The following is a 12,254-nucleotide window of genomic DNA, read 5'->3' on the forward strand; positions in this document are numbered from 1 at the left end:
TCTCGTGAGATGGTCCCTTCATTGCTTACTCTTATCGCGTACAGCTATTTACAAGATACAGAATAATTTGAAGCCCTCCTTCGAAACCCTGACACATTCTTCGTGAAATGAGAGCAAAACATGCTACTATTGGAAGATATGGGTGGCAAAAAAAAGTGATACAATGTTGATTATGACGAGTTCGACACAGAAATTGTGCCAACTGAATGATTCTGGGGATTTGTCTCCGCTACAGTAACCCACAGTTTCCCATGCACGGCAGATGCCGCCCACCCTCCTCGGAGGTTTTGCCTTACAAGGGCTACACAAGGCTAGTAATAGCCACACGAAATTACTATTAATATTATTATTATTATTATTATTATTATTATTATTATTATTATTATTACTACTGAAAGGGACTACTGCAATATTTTCCTCTTAGTTCCTTCACGTGATTAATCATCGAGCACAGGTCATTCAGGATGAGGCATCGACTAGGGTTCAGAGTAGGGGAGAACATTTCTTATTTTACAGCCGGTGTATTTAAAAGAACCATATTTTCTGGCTCCTTGGTGAAGTGGTCGGCATAGTCGCTTTCGGTTTAGAGGGCTCCGAGCTCGATTTCCGGCCGGATCGGAGATTTTAATCTTACTGTATACGGTCCGGCTCAGGGACTGGTGGGAACTAAGTGTTTGTATTGTCCCCAACATCATTGCCAGTCACAGACTACACACAACAGTTTCCCATACACGGCACAAGTCACTCACCCTCGTCCGAGGGTCTGCCTCACAAGGACTAGTAATAGCCACACGAAATTATTATTATTATTATTAAATTTTGTAGTTACTATTCTGAAATACTACGGCAGTCATTTGCCTTAAGCTTTAGAGAGAATCTCCTGGAGATATTCCTTGACCGAAGATGACAGTATAATGGGAATGTACGATTTTGTTGATCAGATTAAATTATCAGATTTCTCACAACGTTAGTGACGTATTATTAACTGAAGCACACTGTACACTTTCCAAATTCCTCAAAATTATAAATCTTCTCCCTTCCACGTCATAAATGCATTCAGATCAGCTAATAATGTAATAGTTAACACCATTATTCGACGATTAGTACTATTCCCGTTGGAGAACATGGCCGTGATCGTAAAGTCATTCAAAAATCGAAATTGTGTCGCTCGATTTAGGATAAACGGAATGTTCAATGTCGATTCTCATTATCTGTTTCCCACAGACTAGTTATATCCATACAATCTAGGAAATTCGGGCTGAGTGGTTCAGACGGTTCAGGCGCCTCTGGCATTCTGAGCCCAACTTGGCAGGTTCGATTCTGGCTCAGTCCACTGGCATTTGAAGGTGCTTAAATACGTCAACCTCGTATCAGTAGATTTACTGGCACGTAAAAGAACTGCCTCGGGACTAAATTTCAGCACCTCGATGTCTCTGAAAACCGCAGAAGTAGTAGTGGGACATAGAAAACCAATAAGATTATTGGAATATTGATAGTCAGAACAACTATTCGTAATGAGAGGTAGGCCTATACATGCCAGAACAAAATATACACTGTAAGTGACTGATGACAGTTATGTTCTCACAGCAAGAACAACGAAGCAGCAACAAAAGCCCCCTAAATTATTAGTCTACATATAGTTTTTATGAGGTTTATATCGCCGCGTGATGATATCTAAACTGTACATCTGAACATTATTTTCCCAATTACCTACGCTCTGTACCTTGTATAGATTTCGCCCAGTTTTACAGCCGGATGCCAACCCCATGCGGAGGGATGTGTTCGTTATTGAGTGTTTCTGTGGTGGTTTGTAGTATGATGTGTTGTATGTAAATGTATATGTGTATTAAGACAAACACAAACACCTAGCCCCCGATCTAGAGGAATTTACCTGACACGATTTAAATCCCCGACCCTGCTGGGAATCGATCTTGGAGCCCTCTGAACCGAAAGCCACTACACTGACCATTTAGCTAAGCAGCCGAACATTTGTATAAGAATATTTTTCCTCGAAAATGTCGACACTAGAGAGCGAAACTTCAGCAAAGTTACACACCGCCCACGACCTTTACGTAGCCTAAATTGGTTACATAAGAATTTAAAACGTAGAATGTTTTATTCAAAACTATTCCCACCTTCGTTAAATGGTATGTAGTCTTTCTGTACAGAGTAAGTTGCTACTAGATACTGAGAGTCAAAAAGTTATTTTCTGTTATTACCAATGGATACCATAAAAAACTATTTACCGAGCGATTGGCTGCGCGGTTCGAGTCACGTATCTGTCAGCTTGCATTCGGGAGATAGCGGGTTTGAACCCCACTGTTGGCATCCTTGAATATGTTTTCTCCGTGTTTCCAATTCGTTACACACATCAGGAAAGTGCTGGGGCTGTACTTTAAACAAGGCCACTGTCGATTATTTCCCACTCGTAGCCCTTTCCTGTCTCACCGTCACCATAAGAACGATATGTGTAGGTGAGACGTAATGCTAATCATTAAAAAAAACACTATTTCTATCAATTTGTTTATTCTGGATAGTACCTTGTTCTATCGGTCTTTACGACAGTTCCCACTATATGAAGGTATCTAAATGACCAATTAATATTTTGCACATTATTCATCTCAAATTTCAATTTATTATTGTTTTGATTGTATATATTTAATATTTATTATTTTTGGACCGGCATTGTTATTCCTGCCTTCCTTCTTTCACATTGCTTTTCTGAAATATTCTAATGTTTCTTGAAAAGGGTATCGCTTTTTATTTTAAGAACAATGTTACAGCTTTTCTATCGTATTCTTAATGCCCAGCATAGGCCTATTTGTGTTTTTCTATTTCTTTACTGCTGTATTTCTTTGTTACTTAAGTCTTCGCATTACTCTCAGTTGCCCTTTCATGAAGTGTATGATTATAGTTAAGTCCCAACTCTCCACAATACTCTTCACGGCTCTTTTAATCCAAAAGAAACGGCAGACTTGTCGGAGGGTAACAGCCGGCCGGGTAGTGATACCAACCGTTATCCTGAAAATGTACCAAAAACAAATGGAGCGTAGATATTCTCTTCAGATATCGTAAATATATACCCCTATTATTATTATTATTATTATTATTATTATTATTATTATTATTATTATTATTATTATTATTATTATTAACTTTATGAACTGAGGCTAGGCTGAGTGGCACAGACGGTAGAGGATTGTCCCCTTGCTATCTGAAACCACAAAACCAAAATCTGCATAGGACACTCAAACCAGTTTTAAAGGATCGTAATTCTAAATTCACAAATAAGGTTCTGAGCACGAATTCTCGAATTAGATCCCGGCTTAGTTTGAAGGTGCCCAAATTCGCAAGCTTCGTCTTGGTAGATTCACTTGGACGTAATGAAATGTCGTATGTCTTTTAGTGCCGGGATATCCCAGGACGGGTTCGGCTCGCCAGGTGCAGATCTTTCTATTTGACACCCGTAGGTGACCTGCGCGTCGTGATGAGGATGAAATGATGATGAAGACAACACGTACACCCAGCCCCCGTGCCATTGGAATTAACCAATTAAGGTTAAAATCCCCGACCCGGCCGGGAATCGAACCCGGGACCCTGTGAACCGAAGGCCAGTACGCTGACCGTTCAGCCAACGAGTCGGACACTTGGACGTAAAAGAAGCCGTTATCTATATGTTTACTACCATCCCATAATTTTCTTGGATTTCTCAAATGGCAAGGTTGGAGTTCGAACCTACTTCTTAGTTGTCCTCATGTTGCTAAGAATATGCAAGCATTAATAGATTCCATGAAAATTCAGGAGTGGTATCCGCTCCAAACTATTGGGAAGTTTAAATGCCAATTTGTAGATTATTATTATTATTATTATTATTATTATTATTATTATTATTGTTATTATTATTATTATTATTATTATTATTATTATTATTATTATTATTATTATTATTATTATTAAAGAGAGTGTTCAAGTGTGTTGATTGTAGCACAGTTATCTGTGTCAATCCTATTCTATGTTACATTTTTCATCCTTACCTTCAACTTTCACAGGCAGATCTTGTGTAGTGTGCCCTTCACTTGTTGGCCGAACACACGGAGGAATACAGTGTCCACTGGTAGCACTTGTTCTTTGAAAGGAACCACTCACAAAACAAGCACAATCAATCGTTTCCAAAGAACTTGGGAGTGTCACTGTACTAATGTTTTCTTGTTAATTCGCTGAAGAAGCAGCTGTTTGACTCTTGGATCACTGACAGTCGCTACATCTTTCACACGCACAAGAAGACACAGCAGATTTCTCTGTAACACGCCAAGCTTTCCTCCTCTGCTCACCGTCCAGAAGACTGTCAGCCAAGCTATCCAGAACACTTGCCAACCTGTCCTGCCTGCTCGTTCTCTTTTTCGTAATAAAGATTCCCCCACCCCCTTATCCCCACCACAGCCATTGCTCCTTCCCACTTTCTCATTATAAGACTCCATTTCCCCTACTACTTGCCGGCTTCCCCACTCACCAATGCTCACGGACTTTCACAGCCTTCTCAACACATCGTCTTACGAATTATTTCACAGCCTTGTTCGTGCCAACAATACGAACAACATAGGATGGATGTCAGTACTCACGTTATTTTAACGTTGTCTTTCTTTCGTGTAAAGATGTGCTTCAGCATCAAGTCATTGACCCTGGAACGTGGGTAGAGAACGCCTTTCTTGCCATCTTACCTAGAAATGGACAGAAACACCGTATACTTCATCGCCCACCAGGAAGTTGTAAAACGCCTTCTGTTAGGGTGCTGTCATTTCTACCGTACAAAATCAGCCGGATTTCAGACCATTTCTCCATTAATAAACGCAGAATTATTCAGGGTGTCACAGGTACAGAACATTTTGTTCGTATATTTGCATTCCAAGGCTTTACACACCTAGTATACCATTCAGTACCTTACCACTGAACGATGATCCGACCTATCAACTTGCATTCGGGAGATAGTAAGTTCGAACCCCACTGTCGGCAGCAATGAAAATGATTTTCAATGGTTTCCCATTTTCTCACAAGGCAAATGCTGCGACTGTACCTTAATTAAGGCCACAGTCGCTTCCTTCCCACTCTAGCCTTTTCCTATCCGATCGTCACCATATTATAATTTATTTAACGCGCACAATGTGCAAAGAAATATTATATAAAACATTAATCTTCGTTGCGAAATTTCACCAGTGATTCTGATGGCTGTTTACAATTTAAAACATGGTACCTCGTACAGTGTGCAGCACATCTTAAACATACATGATATAACAATGCTCTGAAATGTTTGGAATCTAGTTTTCACAACTGTTATTTTATAAGGAGGGGCATTGTCATCCACATGGCTAACCACTTTGGAAACAGTGGTGTCAGTGGTTCCCTGTACAATATGACAGCGAGGCTCTCACCATGTCGTTTTCGATAATTGCTCCTGTTTGCTCTGAACCACAGAGGACTTCCCTTTATCTTTTCTACTCTCCTGCGGGTGAAGTAAACTTGACGGTGGTGGAGTAACCTATTTATTTCACACTATCCGTTCAAGAAACACGTGCTATTGATATCAAAAGTATGTGCCCATTACGTAACACAAACAAGACGTGCTTTTACACTGAAATGTATCTAATCTTCTTCTTATTCCTAGCCTTTTTCCCTGTTACCTGGGGACGCCAACCCAATGTAGAAGGATGTATTTACTATTGCGCGTCTCTGTGCCGGTTGGTAGTGTGGCGTATTGGATGAAGATGAAGACTTTTTCAAGACAGTCACAAACATCCAACCATCCCCCTGCGTGCTAGAGAAATTAATCAGACGCGACTAAAATGCCCGGCCCGGTTGGGGGTCGAACGCAGGGCGATAAGAACCGAAGGCCACTACGCTGGTTATTCAGCCAAGGAGCTGGAACTTTCAAATTTAATAACTAGTAAATGTACCCGTGCCTCACTACGGTATTCTACAATGTACACGGGTTTCTACGTAAGTAACTGTTCACGCAGTAAGATTATATTAAATTGCATGTCTCTTAGCGCTATCCGAGAAACTTAACCTTCTATCACGTCATTTTAATTTGCCATTTGCAATTGTTAGCTCATATTATGTTTGCCGAAATGCCATGGCCATTGGACCTTCGAGAAGGAGTTGTTCAAGGCTCATATAGATATAGAATTTAATTTAATTTAATTTACTTATTTTATTTTAATTAATTTTAATTTATAACATGACGTGAATAAGAACATGTATTGGGCGGAAGCCTGTTATGTTCAGCAATAAATACTACTAATACTACTACTATCCGAGAAACACCACGGGGGGACCCCGGACGTTGTTTCCGACGTTAGCTATGCGTTGGTGATAACGGCGCGCACGTTTCTTACTGCCATTCACAATCGAGTTCAGGGAGAGTCTACGGTATAATTGCAGGCTCGCTTGCGTATTGCCATTCACAATCGAGATTGGAAGTTTCATTCTAAACACAGGCTCCTTTGCCTAATACCAGTCACTATCGAGTTGGAGAGATTTGATTATAATCAAGAAATGCAGCTCTATCTACCGTATAAGGGATGGAGTTACGACAAAACGACATAGGAACAAAGTTGTAGATCTCTCCAAACTTAATGACGATTGTGCTATCTGTTTTGTGATACAACTTGCCGTTTAGCCACTAATTGCCCAGAAACGAAGGTCTGCACCGTCATTAAAATTGCCTCCATATTTCAATATTTTTAAAAGTTATATATTTTACACATTGGAATGTTTTCTCAAAGGAAAGTGTCCAGATTTTGGGATTAGTACTCGTATACATGCGGAGAAATTAAGGAAGAAAATAATACATTTAAGAAAGTCGACATTAATTGAAAATAGGGTAATAAGTGAGGGCAGCCAGGTAGGAAAAAGTCAATATAATACCAAGTAGATGTATTGGAAGAATAAAATATCTCTCACTAAATTGTGATGATGTGATTTACGGATTTCAGAAAGAGGTAACAGATGAGAAATTTAACGACATAGATTCTTAGGTAAGCAAATAAGATGATTTATGGGGTTATTACTTAAGCCTTAAAAGGCAAGGCAGAGGAAGAAATCATTGCAGAAAAGAGTAGTAGAAGAGAAGTACAGTAAAAATTATAGCATGTGCCCAAAAACAAGAGTCTCCGTGGCTCAGGGAGCAGTGCGCCGGCTCTCACCGCCGTGCTCCGTGGTTCAAATCCCAGTCACTCCATTTGAGATTTGTGCTGGACAAAGCGGAGGCGGGACAGATTTTTCTCCGGGTACTCCGGCTTTCCCTGTCGTATTTGATTCCAGCAACACTCTCCAATATCATTTCGTTTCATCTGTCATTCATTAATCATTGCCAAAGAGGAGTTCGACAGGCTTCGGCAGCCGGCACAATTTCCATCCTCGCCACTAGATGGGGGCTTCATTAATTCCATTCCTGACCCTGTCGAATGACTGGAAACAGGCTGTGCATTTTCCCGAAAACACCTTACGATGTGAAACAATGGGCTAAACTCCGCGGTACTCTTGAAATATTAACACCCACCCTTAGTGCTATTCGAAGACGATTGTAACCTCCAAAGATATTCCGATACTATCCCGCAGAATAGCAGCTCGACGTCTCTCTCGTCTTCTACCGAAGGAACAATTACGAGTTTACAGGAATGATGATGAAAATTGCATTACATTACATCCCTGCTGGAAAGCAACCAGAGACGTTGCCATGGTAACCGATAGGTTCGTTGTCGGTCTGCGAGGGTGCCCGTCATTCAATGCAGAGCACGAAAACCGCAGATAATAATAATTATCTTCGTCATCTGAATAGTAAGCAAAATTAGGTACATTAGAAAAGTTGTTTGGAATGAAGGGATGCTTCACATATAGTCTACGGATTGTACAGTAGATCAATAGCAGAAGAGAAAATGGAAGAGAACTGTTCTTGTTTCCCTATAAACCCTCTTCCTATTCAGTGAGTTTTAAATCATAATGCATATGATATCTATGAATGTACTCTAAATATGAAGTTCGGTCGAGATCTATCCAACTGTTTCGCCGTTATGGTGGAACATACTGTCAAACAGACACGAAAGCTAAAAACCACTGATACGGCCTTGAGTTGACCTAAAACGGATAGATATCTGACAAATTGGCAAAAAAAATCGAATTAAAGACCACGGACCCCCACAACTTTATTGTTTATAGATAATAGTAATAATAGACTAATAATGTTCTTACAAAAGTGTTTTCAACGATGCTGCATTACCTCAACTAACATTACAAATTGTGTTACACCCAAAGTACATGTAATACTTGCAATCCTTGGTTTTAATCCATGTGTCTGTATTTTCATCATGTGGGTGTCTCTGCGCTATTCTTTCTCATACTCCATCGATATGGATATTTCCTCTTCCCGTTCTTCTAGCCGGCTACCAATTCATCACTGCCTTCAGCAGTCTCCCGACACCCATAATCTCCTCAGACGTCCGTACTGTTATTGCCTCTTCTGTTACATTCTTACGGGCATTCATTAGGCCTATTTCTCCTATCGCCATGTTTTCATTATTTCTCTCCTAGATTTCTTTTCTTATACCTCTCCCTCTCTCTCTCTCGCTTTCTCCGTTGGTAGTAGCTTGCTCTTCTGGCTCCGGTGTATTGTCCAAATTACTGAACATTACAATACAGTAAGACGACTCCTGGTTTTTATTTCCGATAAAATTGGGGATTTTTAGCCAGTCTGATTATTCTTCTAGTTTTTTAATACACACCTCTCCTTTTATACACGAATCTTCACAGTAACCCTTAATATAACAGATAGTTGGATACATCCTTCCACATACAGTTGACGTCAGGGAGGGCCTCCTGCCGTAAAACTGGACCAAGTTCACATGTGCGACACAGATCACATCCGGAACCCCAAAAAGGTGTGCAAAAGGGGAAGAAGTAACATACTTTCAGTTAATAATTTACGTGTAAACGTATTCGTCCTAGCCGTGTTGGTACTGTTCCAGAAGATTGCAGGCAACATCCCTCTTGCTCTTGTTCATTGACCAACTAATATATCTCTTTCCGGTTCTATCCTATTATATCACCAAGGTCAAATACTTGAAATACTTCTTATTTTGGCGCTCTCAATTTCGATGATAATAATAGTAGGCCTAATAATCGTATGGCCTCAGCCAGCGTGTGCAGACTTTTCGATTTGACGCCATCTGGCTGTCTGCTCGTCAATTTCGACATTCTGTTTTACTCTATGCCTACTACGTGGTAGACCGAGTAAACTCTCTTGGGCGTAAACACCAAGTGTGTCACCCAAGCCTGCTTGGAAATGAATAGTATTACCGCAACTACTCCTGCTACTAATCTCAACCTTGTCTTCCACCATCTGGTGGAAAGGACGTACAATTCGAAATTATGATTTCACCTCCTCCAGGGAGAAAATGTAATGCAATAGCCGAGTGATCTGCCGAGGCTCTTTCAAACGTGTTAATAGGGATAGTTTTCATCCCGGTTAAGAGATAAATAGATACCGGTATTCTAATCCTTAAAGAATGCGATCCAATCATCCAGGATTCAATAACTCATCTAGAGTCGAAAAAGCTCTGGGCTTCAGTTCGTTAACATTGGCCGTGAAACCCTATGATCATAAATTGAACATCGTATCAGTCTTGTGAGTTATAAACATCCTTATCTAACGGTGCATAATGTTATAAAAACATAACTTATATGCATCTGTTACGATGACGTTATGAAAATGAATTTCTTCAGAGTTTTACGAAGACAGGGATAGTGGCGAGGTCCGGAGCATTCAATAAATAAAGTAAAGCAAAGTCTTCTCCGTACAAGCCATGAAGGCCCTTGGAGGGGTGGAAGGTAAAGGCTTCCACTATCCGTAACTCGGGACTTGATGGGGGTAGAGTGGTTAGCTCTACGCCCGGCCACCTTTGCCGGTACTCATTGCTGGTACTCATTTTTGGTGTAGGCTGAGTGACCCTCAGGGCCATATGCACCTCCGGAAGTGGAAATCTCATTTCTTAAATTTTACGACTTCCTGACGGGGATTCGAACCCACGTCCTTCCGGGCGAACCGAGCACGCCTTTACAGCCTCGGCCAGGCAATCCCTATTCAATAAATACACAAGGAAAACAAAATTAATACAGAATATTGCTTTAATACTGCGGTTACTATTGATTACACTCAAACTCTTGAATAAGAAAGGCGGGTAATATCAATGACGAGACAATTTTTTCTTCTTCTTCTCCTCCTCAATATTTTTCCACTGTGATGACTAGCAGCAATTTCATGGATACCTGCACGTAGTATACTTTAATGCGTGAACAGTCTCTAAGATTGAGTGCGGCACAGCGGGATCCAGCATCATCCACATATTAAGCAGCTTCTTTATAATAACAGCTATAAATAAGTCTGAGACATCAGTGTCAGTTACATTTTGTGCCAATAGATAAATGCGAAAGTACCGCCTTTAGTGAAAGTATTCGCTTTAGGATTCCAAGATCGCGGGTCCAAATCCGGCTGAAATAGTCGATGTTCGAAGGCCGGAAAAAGCCAACGTCTTATAATTTCAGCATGTAAAACATCTCCCTTTACATTCAACTTACACCGGGCGAGTTGGCCGTGCGGTTAGCGGAGCGCAGCTGTGAGCTTGCATCCGGGAGATAGAGGGTTCGAACACCATTGTCGGCAGTCCTGAAATTGTTTCCGTGGTTGCCCATTTTCACACCAGGGAAATGCTGGGGCTGTACCTTAATTAAGGCCACGGCAGCTTCCTTCCCACTCCTAGACCTTTCCTATCCCATCATCGCCATAAGACGTAGACCTATCTGTGTAGAGCGACGTAGAGCAACTAACAAAGAAAACCATTGGACATATACCCGATAATATTAACTAAAACTCAGCATTAAGTCTCTCAATAGTGTTCCAAATTCATAGTATCTGGTAGCGTAAAACGTAAAAATTGTCACGCAGACAGCCTAAATTGCGCCTCATCAAAATACCTGCTCAAGGTAGCCGAGACTATATTACATTATTATTATTATTATTATTATTATTATTATTATTATTTATTATTATTATTATTATTATTATTATTATTATTATTATTATTGCAAAGTAAAGTATCTACTAAGATGTAGTGCAAGCGTATTAAAAATTTTACTTTTTTGTTTATCCGCCTCTGTGGTGTAGTGGTTAGTGTGATTAACTGCCACCCCCGGAGGTCCGGGTTCGATTCCCGGCCAGGTCAGGGATTTTTACCTGGACATGAGGGCTGGTTCGAGGTATACTCAGCGTACGTGATTAGAACTGAGGAGCTATCTGACGGTGAGATAGCGGCCCCGGTCTAGAAAGTCAATAACGGCCGACAGAATTCGTCGTGCTGACCACACGACACCTCGTAATCTGCAGGTCTTCGGGCTGAACAGCGGTCGCTTTTTAGGCCAAGGCCCTTCAAGGGCTGTAGTGGCATGGTGGGGGCAACCTGTATAATGAAGAGAATAATGAAGGTGGTCGTACGACATGGATCCTTAATTGAATCGATGTGACCTGCCACTATGTAATTGTCCGACATCTAACTTTGTGATTTACGTTAAAGTCATTGTGGGTGATGACCGCAAGAAAAATGATGCTATACTGGCAGACAGCCCTAATCTAAGTCACTGAGGTTGATGGTCCCATGGCCATCCAAACTTTTAAGCTGAAGGCTGAACACAATTAAATGACAGTAGTTGATGACCAACGTTTTCACATTAATAGATCCCCAGCACATCTGATGCTCAACAAATAAAAATAAAAACAACAACAACAAACACCACAACACTTGTGGCAGTAAAGTCCTTTACCATCGGACATGTCCCCTGAATCGTTGCGTTACCAAGTTGAAATTTCCCAGCAATTTCCAGAATACATTTTCAAGTTAGTCACTCGATTTTAAGCTAAATCTTAAAATACGGATCGACTGAATTTAATCAAGTAATAAATGAAGTAATCTCATAATCCTAACTAACAACAAGCTTTATCTATCCCGGTCGAAGTGGTTTCTTTAAACTCCCAAACTGTTCAATTACATTTTTGTTATCATTGGGACCTGTTTACCAGAAACATTCCTTTGACGAAAAATATTAATTTGATATTGTTTATGCTCAAAGTTATCTTCAGCTGAAAAGCGAAATACATTGTCATAACTACCTGTACCATTTATTTATTTCATGACGTCACCCAAAAAGTTTAC

The 12,254-nt window shown here is 40.5% G+C and overlaps 1 protein-coding gene across 1 annotated transcript in view; it reads right to left on the minus strand.

The window, feature by feature from the left end:
• The window catches only part of LOC136874516 (cell surface glycoprotein 1), a 307,568-nt gene extending 303,255 nt beyond the window's left edge, over positions 1 to 4,313 (minus strand). The window contains exon 1 of the mRNA XM_067148151.2: positions 4,035 to 4,313. The gene's annotated coding sequence lies outside the window, so the exon portion shown is untranslated. The remainder of the gene's footprint in view (positions 1 to 4,034) is intronic.
• Positions 4,314 to 12,254: the final 7,941 nt, after the last annotated feature.

The sequence above is a fragment of the Anabrus simplex genome, chromosome 5 (genome assembly GCF_040414725.1).
Source record: "Anabrus simplex isolate iqAnaSimp1 chromosome 5, ASM4041472v1, whole genome shotgun sequence".
NCBI classification, from domain to species: domain Eukaryota; kingdom Metazoa; phylum Arthropoda; class Insecta; order Orthoptera; family Tettigoniidae; genus Anabrus; species Anabrus simplex.